Here is a 12,949-nt window from a genome sequence, read left to right as displayed (position 1 = left end):
ACATACATAATAAAATCATATACTTTATGAGTGCAATATGCGCTCACGCATTATATTACCATTATTGCACTATTTACATGTATTTATCTCAGTTGTAAAATTTGTCAATGTCATTCACAGTAATATACTCTACAGTTAAAATGTTACTTACATGGTCACCTCTGTTAAACGGGCGTTTGGCATTACATTGTGTTTGCTTGAATGCGTATAATTACATCTAGTTTTATTACTTGACTTTAAACGGCTTTACATCCAATCACACGGATGTATGCAAAACGCGTATAGCGAGTGGGTGCTGGTTTGCCTCTGTAAGTTACCTCACGTGATTGGGTATATTTATAGTCTTAAGAATATTGTTTAATATTAATAAGATATATATCTCTCTTGAATTTATCAAATTACCATGGGAACGTGTATTTGGTGTGGCATATGTCAGAATATGACGCTGAATACAGTGATATGGAATATAAGAATGCAATACGAGATTCCGATTTGATAAACGATGATTTGTTCGATTTTTGATTAGGAATGAAGAACATGAGTTATTTTTTCTTTATTTCACTGTACCTTATGCTCAGATAGTTGTAAATTGAACTCAAACGTTCATTCTATCAGTTGAAGGAAACAGATAAAACAAAAAACTTAAGAGTAAATTAATTACATTTTTGATACGGTTACTGATTTACATCTAATCGAGCATTTGTTCGCAATGCTGCAGTGGGAATAATATACAATGTATCCTACTGCCCCAAATTATATATTTACAGAGCAGGTATTGCAAAAACAATCAAAATTGAAAGAATAGTATTTTGGAAGAATCGTACACCATGGTAATATTTTATACTTATTATATATGTTAGGTAGTTAATAAAACTTGGTTACAGCAACGCGGTTATTATTTCAGAACAAGAGATGGAACATCATTGCTCTATATGACCTTGATCGCACATAAATGTTAGGAATAAGACATAATATATGTGGTCAAACAGCATTATATATTATATAATATAATATTCTGTCATACTAGCATTTATGTGTAACATAGTCTGTAATGACGTTATGGAATATGCATTAAATAGTCTGTTAATGACCAACTTGTATGGGTATTGTGTATTAATTGTAATATCGTTGGTTAGTCCCACATTAGTACGGAAATCACGCTGGAAAAAAATATGATTTTCCCTTTGTTTCATATCCATGTTTCATTTATTGTTCTTATTTTATTCTTTTACTTTTTACACAATTTAAAGAGATGCAGATGAGCAAAGATTATATTCTATTACCATGCATATATATGTTAAATGATATGATATGCAATTCCTTACACTCTAACTATAACAAATATTAATATCATTCTGAATGGTATTTTTATCATAACTATAATGGATTGCTATATACATTAATGTATCACCTGCAAAAAATAAGCAATGACATACTTATCTAATAATCCAAATTCAGTAGTCGTATAATGATTCCGGCAAAGTACAATGAGCATATAAATATCAATATAGTGTGACAAAGATTGATATATGGACAGGGTAAGACCAAAAAATGAAATCAGGTATTTGCAAAGAAGAGAGTATATCCCGCCCTATCAGAAGCACCAACAATATACCATTCATGTAACAAATATGTACCAAATCATGAAGGCATAATATAAATGGTAAATGTCCACACGAAACCCTTGAATCTTGAGATAAGGCATTCCCATGAAACTCCTTTCTGAAAGTTATCATATCCAGTGCAATCTCTATTACATCGAACAAGCTGGAATATTAATACTAAACTTGTTTTAATTTTTAAGTAGTGGAAGTAACCAATTAGTTGGCGAAGGCGATACAGAGGATTTGTAATACTAACTAATACTAATACACATCTATAATGTTTATTGGAAGCTTACCTTACTGAATTACGATGTAAGTTATTGTATACACACTTTAACAGATTACAAAGCACACCCAGGAGGCAGGTGATATGCTGGGGATTCAGGTTTTCAGTCACCATTCAGAAAATATCTTAAGACGGAAAAGGGGATACAATACAAGAAAATACAAAAAGCTAATATCTTAATGAAGACAATAAAAAGGACTTATAGGTTTGCTGAACTAGAGTAGTAGCCTCTCCCATGTATAGGAGGATTTAACGGGGCCAACACATGAATTCCATTAGTGTAGCGTTGACTTTTTACGTGAACAACAATAAAAACGGGGTAATTCATCTGTGAGACACTCAAAAATTTAGCAATGCAGTTTTTATATTGTCTCAAACGCTCGTATATCTTGTGTGAACTAACCACAGATTTGTTGACCAACAACCACCAAAGCCCAAGTTTTACTTGTAAAGACGTTCTATCCAGTGGCAATAATTTGTTTACAACTTAATTAATTTACTGCTAAAAGTGCATCAATAGAAATTAATTTTGATGTTTCAACTGCAAAATGAACTAGTAGAATCTTTAGTCACAACCGAGACATATTTTCATGCTAGTTCTGTCAAAATTTCAAAATCAGCTAACACTGTGAAGAAGTGATGAAAAGCGGAAGCGGAAATCTAAAGTATGGAAAGTATATTTAGAATACTAGAATGGGACTTGTATGTCTATGTACTGTAGTAACACCACACCCGGTTATTTACTGTTGTATCTCACATGGTGAAATTTCGAAGATATTTTCAGCAAAGTGCTATATACTATCACCACAGGCAACTGCAACCATTTGGACATAGCAGTTACAGCTTCCTTTAACTCTACAGCAACAATTACGGAGGGTAGGCATTGTTGACTCCGCTACATACTTAATGGACTTTTATTATATGATGAGTACTAGTAGCCATGTGCCCCTCTCTTGTACCAAAGAAGTTCAACCACCATCTAGTATTGAAGAAGATAGAACCTTCGCTATTGAGTCGCATCACGATTCACCCAGCATACGATGGATGGCCTCAGTCAGGTATCGTTGAATCAGTCACAGGCGAAAATCGCATTTGTAACAATCCAATATCACCAAAAGTGATATGGCGCAATGAACACTTTTGCCAAATTCGTCATACCACATCATCACTATCAGCAAAGTCAAGCACACAAGTCAAGGACACTCCTGGCAAATTTCGTCTAGGTCACCAACACTTGTTAACCTTGACCCTGACGCAATTTGGACGCTTCCAATTTCGCAATATATTTCGTACATACAACGATGTTATTGATTCATCAATGTGGTAAATTTTAAGGAACTGTCAACATGGGCCCTGTTAAGCCATCTCAAAGAACGGGGCGCTTCGTTCAATACTTTCGGGACAGGCTCGTAGAGTTACAAACAATTTGACGACCTTGAAAAATTGGGGGTATTTCGTCGACCTGAAGACGATGGAGTTACCGTAGAGTACCTCAATCCATCATTACTTGTCAAAAAACAAACAGCGGTTATAGACTTGTTACTGCATTCACTGATGTTACACCAAACCACAACCTTCGATAATGCAAGATGTTAATTCTACACTACGAAGCATCGCGTGCTGGAAATACTTGCTCAAATCTGATTAGCAAAGGCTTCAATGAAATACTGCGATGTTGCAACACCTTTTCATAGTGTGAGAGTATATACACGTGAGAGTATATACACCGGGCATGCGCGGCTCAGAAACTGCTTTGAGGAGTTAATGTGTCGCATATTGGGTGACTATATACATGGAGGGTTTGTCGCAAAACTCGCTGATGACCTATACATTGGAGGAAAAACCCCACTTGAACTACTCCAAAACTGGGAAAACGTTCTACAAGCATTACGTAAGTATTTAACATTCATTTTTCAGCTAGCAAAACAACTATCTGCCCAAGTCCACAACCAATTTAGGTTCGCCTTGGCGAGAGGATAAATTTTCAGCGAGTCCTCATTGCATTGCAACTCTTTCATCTTATCGACCTCCTGACACTGACCGTGGAATACGCTTGCTCATCGGCGCCTATAAAGTATTAAGCCGTGTCATCGAGTGTTGTGCAGCTCCATTTGAGTCAGCAATTGCAGGACTGACATCACCAGACAAAATTCAGTGGTCAGACCGCTTACTACACAGTTTAAAACAGTGCAAACTTCACTTTTCCAGAACAAGTCTATTGTTCTTCCTCGTCCCTTAGATCACCTATGGATCATAACCGATGGCACCATCACCAAGGATGGCATCAGCGCAACGTTCTACGTTACATGCAATGCCAACACTTCACTAGCAGGATTCTTCAGTGCCAAACTACGCAAACACCAAGTTACATGGCTACCATGTGAAATCGAAGAACTATGTATTGCAGCATCAGTTAAGCACTTCAGTCCGTTTATTATCCAATCGGAGCACCAAACCTGCGTTCTCACTGATAGCAAGCCATGTGTACAGGCAGTTGACAAACTCTGCCGTGGGAATTCTCATCAAGTCCACGTGTTTCTCCCATCTTTCTGTCAGTAGGTATCACCTACGCCAGTACGCCACCTTGCAGGTTCAGCCAACGTGCCATCCGATTTCGTGAGTCGCAATCCACCAAAGTTTGATGAACCAAATTGCCAATTTTGTCAATTAATCCAGCTCACTGATGACGCGGTTGTACGGACATACAATATCACATACATCATTAACGGCAAACTACGTCTCATGTTAACCACTAGATCAGCGTGGCTAAGTACACTTTAACAGTGTCCAGATATACGACGTGTGCATGCTCACCTGAAACAAGACCATCAAGGAAACTCACCACTGTCCGGGATGTGAAACGATATGTTGCTATCGCTACTATCTCTATGTCCTTGTCGTTAAACACAACGAGCCCTTACAAAAGTCATCTAATCTAATCATCATCCCCACGTGCACTTCTTAACGAACTTTTAATTGCACTCCACATCAAACTAGATCACCCAACTAAACAAGTGAAGCAAGACGTTAAACGCAACTTCTACACTCTCGACCTGGACAAATCCATAGAGTTACTGTCACAGCAATGTCATGTCTGTACGTCACCTAGTAAGCTGCCTGATTCGCTAATAGAACAAACATCTAAGGACCCACCGAACTCTAATGTAATCAAGTGCAATCGCCAACTCATACTCGCCCTCAGGGAAATTGCTACGTATTACACGTCATCCACCATTATCGATAGTGAAAACCAAACTGCACTACGTGAACGTATAACCCGCTTAGTCATAGCAATAAGTGCACTTGACGGCCCATTTGCCATGGTCCGTGTCGGCCATACTCCTGCTTTTCTAGTACTACGTATTGATAGCATGCTTGAACAGTTCCGTTTTAATATTGAGATTGGTCGCATCAAAAGCGCCAATAAGGATCCCGTAGACAAAAAAAGCCACCCATGAACTGGAAGAAGAGCTTCTCCGGCATAATCCAAGTGGTGACCCAGTTACTGCTGTAAAACTTGCTATAGCAACCACACGACTAAGCTCCCGCATTCACAGTCGTTGACTATCAGTTCGCGAAGTGTGGATACAACGTGACCAATTCACTAATGAGCAAATACCACTCGTCGACCATGAGCTCTTTACACAATTACATGCGTCATGCACTTTTAACCATTCATACAGTAAAAAGTCTAAGACCAAAAAATGTGACATTGCAGTCAGCAACATCAAGGTCGGTGACTTAGTCTACTTACGGTCTGATCGCAACAAGTACCATGCTCGCAGTAGATTCCTCATTGTCAGTATCAATAGGGAGTGGTGCTTCATTGGAAAATTCACTGGCTTACAGATACGCACTACTTCATACAAATTCAAACGTAACGAATGTTACTGACCAGTACTTTGACACCACTACTTACAACAAAACACCTGTTCAAGACAACAGTGATACAGAAGCTAATGATCACCAAATATCCAGCTTCCCTTCTATTCTGATTACACCTGATACATAAATCAAAATATGTCTCCCTGCAATCGATGACAATTCTTATCTTGTAGATAATGTAGTCAGTAATGAGAATAACACTGAGAATATTGAGTCATTACCTAGTCCCCCCTCCAATATCTAGACCCCAATAGCATCGTAAAGCTCCAAAGTATCTAGAAGATTATGTAACATAATCTACATACTCTTTGTGACATTTATTGGATCATTTTGCTCGTTATGCCATTGCATGAGCAAAAATGTTAGTGTTTTTCGTGTATTCTCTTTTTACTTTACCTTGATTTTCTTCGAAAAAGAAAGAAAGAGGTCACGCCAGTGGCTAGTATTTATAGTTCACTAGCGGCTCATATTTATAGTTATGTGCGCTCCTTTAGTAGCTCTGTGCATGACGGGATTGTCCGCCATTGTTGATTATCAATAATGTTGTTTCTTATTGATGTTTGTATCATTACTGACACAGGGCGAATTCATTTATATTTGTGTCTTTCCGTTTTTAGAAACATTGAATAGACGTCTAAAGTATAAGTCCTTCCTGTTTTGAAGTATATATAATAATATTCATGAAATCAGACTGCCTTTTAGTCGTGTTCAGTGATTCTAGGGCTGAAACTCCAAATAATTAAACTAGTACTATTTATTATATGAATTTTCTCAATAAACTAACGAGGTATAGAGTTATACCAGTGAAACAGTTGCCTTAAAACTGTTGCATTGATCAAATTCATCTATCCATTATCTTGAAATGTAAAAATAAAAAAAAATCATCAGCATCAGTGATTATATTAATAATACCCATTCCTACCAATCACTAGTTTTGTATTATTTGAACCCATCAATTTATGAGTGTCCGACAAATTAGACATGCACATTTTACAATCCTTCAAGCGAGATTAGGTTGAAAATATATTTATCTCAGGGTGGGGACCGCGGGAATACAGTTGACTTACGATTTTATATGCACACAGTAATGACATGCGGTTGAACACAAGACAAGACACAGGTAAAATATGTTTAAATTCAAATATATATTCACCACAAGTAGGTAACAGAAGAAAACACAACAAAAAACGCATAGGTTAATCACAACTTCAGTAGTTAGAAACCCCTAAACTCCCTTTGATCAGACACACAGTATAGTCTGCACTATACAATATTGTCAGTGCTAGACAATCAACGTATAAATATAGCACATATACGTATCTCTCTTAACTATGTGTTTTACACAACAACAACAGTATAATAATAACAAAAGAGTCACTGTAACCCTAACACATCATATGCTCCAGACTATCCAGTCCACATACAGCAAAACAGTCCTCTGCTGGAGACTAAACTGAATGTCCTGTCACTAAGGCAGTATACACAACAAGAACTGTATAATTGGTGATGTCCAGCAGTTCGGTGTTTATCAACACACCTGCACTCAAAGTAGCCGACGGTTCACTGCGAGGAAATGTCTAAGTGTTGGCACCAAACGAGAATTTGGGCATAGATTCCTCTGTATTCTTGCTTTTGGTTACAGTTCACGTACAATACAGACATACAATGGCATGTCTGTTCAACAAATCAGGTTCACTACAATAATTCATTTCAGTCCTTTTAAGTGTTTTTCCAAAAGCTAACTATTTGAATAACACCACATTTTGCAGAGATCACAATTGTTGTCTTGATAAAGTTCAGTGGAAAGTATACCTTATCTGTTGACTTCCACGACATCTTGTCGAGTGATATTTGCATAGTTATTTTGTCATGGTATAATTAATTAATTTCAACTTCGGTAGGCATACATCTATGGTGTATCACCAACAATTTTTCCTTTAAAATATATTCACCACACTAAACCTCTAAAAATGGCATAGAGTTCATGAATTGCTAAAATAAAGTAATATACATTGCTTCTGCAGTTTATCGAGATTATGGAAATCCACGTAAACAGTTTTCTGAACTAATATGAAACGAAATCCAAAGCAATTGTTTAGTCACAGTTTAAGGGAACATTTCAGTAAAGATTACCTTACTGTGTGACATATAATGGGTAGGGCATAAAGCTTACAGATTGACAAAAAAGATATTCATGTGATATTTCCAATTCAATTCTTATTGTATGATTTGATAAGTCAACGACTTCATAATACAATTTTACCACATTAGTGACTTTTGTGGTATCTTTCATTGTTAGTCTATAGTTGGAAATATAACCAATAAAGTCTGGGTCTTTAATGAAATGTCTTGTTTAGCATTCCAGTATAAAGTAAGTAATATATTTGTCATTTATAAATTTGAATTTCGTAATCCTTAAATGTTTCAACACAACAGGTCACAGCTTACTACAAAATGGTAGACTCCCACATTTTCTGGATGAAACAATACTTGAAGAAATGATGACAAGTGATGAACCATATCCACGCAATACCTAGCTACGCAATTGATTATGTAAATTTTATATATCAAGTGTGCATAATCCCAGTATTTTTATGCATGTAAATGTAGTAATTGTTTACAGTGTGCGTATCTAGATATCTTGTATATCACGATTTTTTCCACCACTTTATCAGCCACATGTTCAGACGCTTATTGGTATATACAATTAGTAATATACTATTTATATCATAGATAGTTTGTAAATATTTAGTTGAATTTAGAAACATACATATTTATTGTTTCTTCAACTTTGTAAGAAACTACCTGATTTGTTATATAAGATCACATCCACAAGGCCACATCCTTTGAGTGTCTTGACATTGAGTTCTCACTAAAAGCAAACTTTAGCCCACCACGGTCTAATGTTTATGCACAAGAGAGTTTAGCATATCAACCATTCAATAAATAATTCAGAGAATGTTCAAGTAAGTGCGACTGGCCTGTTCTTATATCAGTTGCAGTATTCTTTGTTTTATGAATTTTCATTTCATTTCATGTCTGTTTTGTTGTTGATGTTACTCAATTGTAAAACTTATACCTGTGGTTACAATAAATCAAACAGCTTTTTATCTAATTTCTTTCAAAATTGCATAATACATTAAAGTGCTATTTAATAAAACAAAGAGATTAAAAAGATATTTTTCTCGTGCTGCAGCCACGCCCACTTATCCTGATACGGTCGACTGTTTCCGGATTTCCGACTCACGTCGAATGTGCGCCACCAAACGCCAACATATAAAAAGAAGCCTGAGCCGTACTTTTATAACACTGCGTCATTCAACATGAATCGATCTACATTTCTGATCGGCGTTTTTATTTTGTCTATTTTTTTTGAGAGAGTTATTAGTCTTCAGTAAGACGTATAGCCATAGTGTAAGTATCCATACGTTTCCAATCGAAGTCAGTGGACGGAAGCCGAGAAAGCAACGAGAAAAGGTTGGGATGTACCTTCTCCTTACAGCGTCATATGTACACTGTAAATCTAGGTATTTTAAAATACGACACAATTTTTTCCTACTTTAAAATCACTTTTAAGTGATTTATAATTAAATGCATTAAGTGTTTTTCTTAAAATCGCAAATGAGTTATTTTACAACACTGCTGTTTTAAAATAAAACATTTTTACTGTGTTTATATTTATTAGCTTGTCCGCACTGTATAATCTGCATAATTGCGAGAAGTGTATTATGAAAACACTTTTATTGGAACATTTCAGGGATGTTTTTGCCCATAACATAATATGTAAAGTGGTGCCAGAAACACGTATATAAATTGCTTATTATCACAACACTTTTAATAGTGTTTTTACTGGTCACACATTTCTTATAGAAATAGGGTTAACTGACGGAAATTGGTAGTTTATGAAGGGAGATACTTTACGCAAATGGACCATAACTATCCACGGTGCCTCAGATACGCACTAACATATTACGATTTTATATTAGACTTCAGAATTTTGAAACTACCGAATATGTGTGAACACTGACACTTCAAAACAGATGAGTAACTGAAATGAACACTGACTGACATAAATGAAAAGGCCTAATCTCTTCCCATGTGGTATTGTTGTCCCGGGCACATCAAATTCCTGGGGAAAAAGTGGGACATAACAGAATCATTTGTTTCATCTATTCCGACCCCATTCACACTCAATCCTCGACTGAATATATGCACTACATCTATTTTATTTCAAGATGACCACAAACGAATTGAACTGCAATTTCCTGTTTCTATGATTTTATTTGGTAACTCAGATCTTGTCTCTGGGGATGTTGGTATGGATGTAATGTGGTATGGAACTCCTTGGTCCTGTAAATTTATGAACTTGAGTTTAATCAGTTATGCCGAACATAGAGAAATGAATCGAGGCCGCTGTAAATATAAATGTAGTACACAACTGCCGACGCTAGCTCTATCAATTACTCTTTCCACACGGTTCGTAACGGAGAAACAATATCATCATACCTTCAGGTTTGTTTAGGATAACTTCCGGTTAGGATAACTTCTGGTAACTTGTTTACTCAGAAACAAACGTTATTCGGTTCAAGTTGTTTTTGCTTCTTCAACGAATATGCCACTTGTACAGATACTCCCGATAGTATAATTCAATCATGAATGAGCGTGCACACGACACAAGTTACCAGTTACTTGAACACCCAGCATACATTATTGTCCACCGTCGTTTACGAAAAGTATCTCGAAATATTTGCAAAGGAATAGCAAACTTATTTATTGTTCAATATTTGTTTTCATTATGTATTTATTGTATTAAATAAATTTCTAAATACAAATTGAATGATTATGTATTATTAGATGCTTAGAGTAGCTCGTTTAAATTAAGCGCAAATTCTTTCAGGTGCGTGGTAATCACCATATTTGAATTCAACACCGAGGCTCCGCCAATAGAATAAGAGCTGTAATGAAATTGAATCTAATGATTAGATCACGGGGAATTAATACCTGTTTAGCGCAGATTTACAGTGTAGTTCCACTTTACATTAGATTATTTTTTTTTTCGAGAAACTGTCTTCGTCCATAAAAAAAAAAAACAACTAGGTTTTTAAGAGAAGTGCCGAAAAAATAAATCTGGCACAATACCAACACTTTTGATTACGAAGATTGTTCACCAAGGTGATTTCAGAAGAGAGACAGACGTCGGGTGTGTAGCGTATTAACCCATCAGTGGGTTCACATTAGTACATTAACGTTATTAAGCTAAAGAGCCTTATTATGTGTTAACCCGGAAGTACTATTAAACGAAGGTAATTGCATCCAAGATGGCAGCCCAGAGCTAAGTTCAATCTACTGTGTCTGTGTATTTAATGCAGACCATAAACTGTGTTATTAAAGACAGCGACTGTTCAGGGTGTTTTAAATGATTTGACTTTTTGGTGATCCTGAATATCGCTTTATAGAGACCGTTTAGTTCGTGTTATGTAAAAGGTAGCAATAATTTTGACAGGGACGCAAAAACGAAGCGTAGGACAAACAGGAAATTATGCAGCCCTTATACAGTGCTCATTGTTTTCATTTTCGCAGGCTAAAAGTTTCTGAATTGTTTTGTGATTGGTTTTGAATGCCGAATTCACTCCTCTGTTACCTGTACTTGCAGCTTGTCATGGGCTGTCCACTTCTTACAAACTCGAATGTTGTCAAGCGCCGGTGTATAGTGACAGTTTACAAACGTGCGCCGGTGACGGTGACGATTACGATGACCAGCTACACCAAAAGGGACATATTTCGCATTTAACTCAATCCTATGAACAAACTTTATACTATGTGTTCATTATGATCCATTCGTCCTCGACGAACAAGTACACAAGTAACAATTTAGTCAATGATGAGATATGTACTAAATATTATTTACACCAACCGGCAATGCAAGCTGCACAGCAGGTTCCCATTATGACGTCACAAGGGGAATTACTGTTTGCAAATGAGAAGCTCCTATCAGCACAATAATAAAACACTAAGGCATGCGTTATGAATGCATGCTTTAGTGTAAGGTCATGTGATATACAATGGCCAATCACTGGATTACTGAAATAGAATTGCCAGCATCTTGACAGTGTGACATACTAGACTGGCACATCCTGTTCCACCTTTCTGCGTTCTCGCACTAAGCTAAGGTAAGTAGCGACAATGTTAAAGTACATCATATTTTGTAACTGATATTTTTTGGTTTCACGGAAAATCACTACCCATGACGTCAGCAAAACATCCAAACAAATTCTTTATATGACAACAATGATATGAATCTAAGTGACTCCTGTCGAGACCTTGTATGAAAGCAAGCTTAACAAAAACCAACTTTGCATTGTTACTCCCGGGGAAGGTTTCAAAAAGAAAATGTTTTATTGTGGCTCAGAAAGAAATAACATATACGGAGCAGATTATGCTAACTCTCCTAACATCTTTTATGTATACGATGGAGTGGAGTCCATATATTTTTCACCTACTAATTTGACTGTACTCGTTGTTCGTTTATTGTTGTCAACCGTTACCAATCGCTTGTTTTATGTTCTTAGATTTGTGCATTTTATTTGTAAATGTCTTTATATCCTTTTTGTCTAACAGTCTACAGTTGGATATGTTATTGTTACTTTTCACCAATGTCTAATTGCAAATTTTGCCACCTTGTAAAATATGATTTAGTTTGAATTGACTTAAAAATTAGTAATTATGTTTCCAATACATCTCCGAAACCGAACTAGTGATGGTTTGAAAAATAAATACGCTTCTTAATCAAAATAGGGTTAACTAACGGTAATTGGTGTTTATGAATGGAAATACTTTACGCAAAAGGACCATAACTATCCACGGTGCCTCAAATACGCACTAACAAATAACGATATCTATATTAGACTTTAGAATTTTGAAACTTCGAAATATATGTATATATATATATATACATATGAGCTAAACGGGGTACCACATTCGTGACACTATATTATGACGTTCACTAAACTAGTGTTGTAAGTTGCATTACATTCCCGCGAAATATCGTTTAATAATCCTGATAGTGCTAGATCACGCATGATATATACCCTATCTATGTAATGTATATTTTGATTGTAGTTAATAGAAACAATTGTCATTACAACATTCATGTATCTTTTTTTGCAAACAAAAA

The sequence above is a fragment of the Saccoglossus kowalevskii genome, chromosome 9, assembly GCF_978046115.1.
Source record: "Saccoglossus kowalevskii chromosome 9, keSacKowa6.1, whole genome shotgun sequence".
Taxonomy (NCBI): Eukaryota; Metazoa; Hemichordata; class Enteropneusta; family Harrimaniidae; genus Saccoglossus; species Saccoglossus kowalevskii.
Note: the sequence above shows the minus strand (reverse complement) of the source record.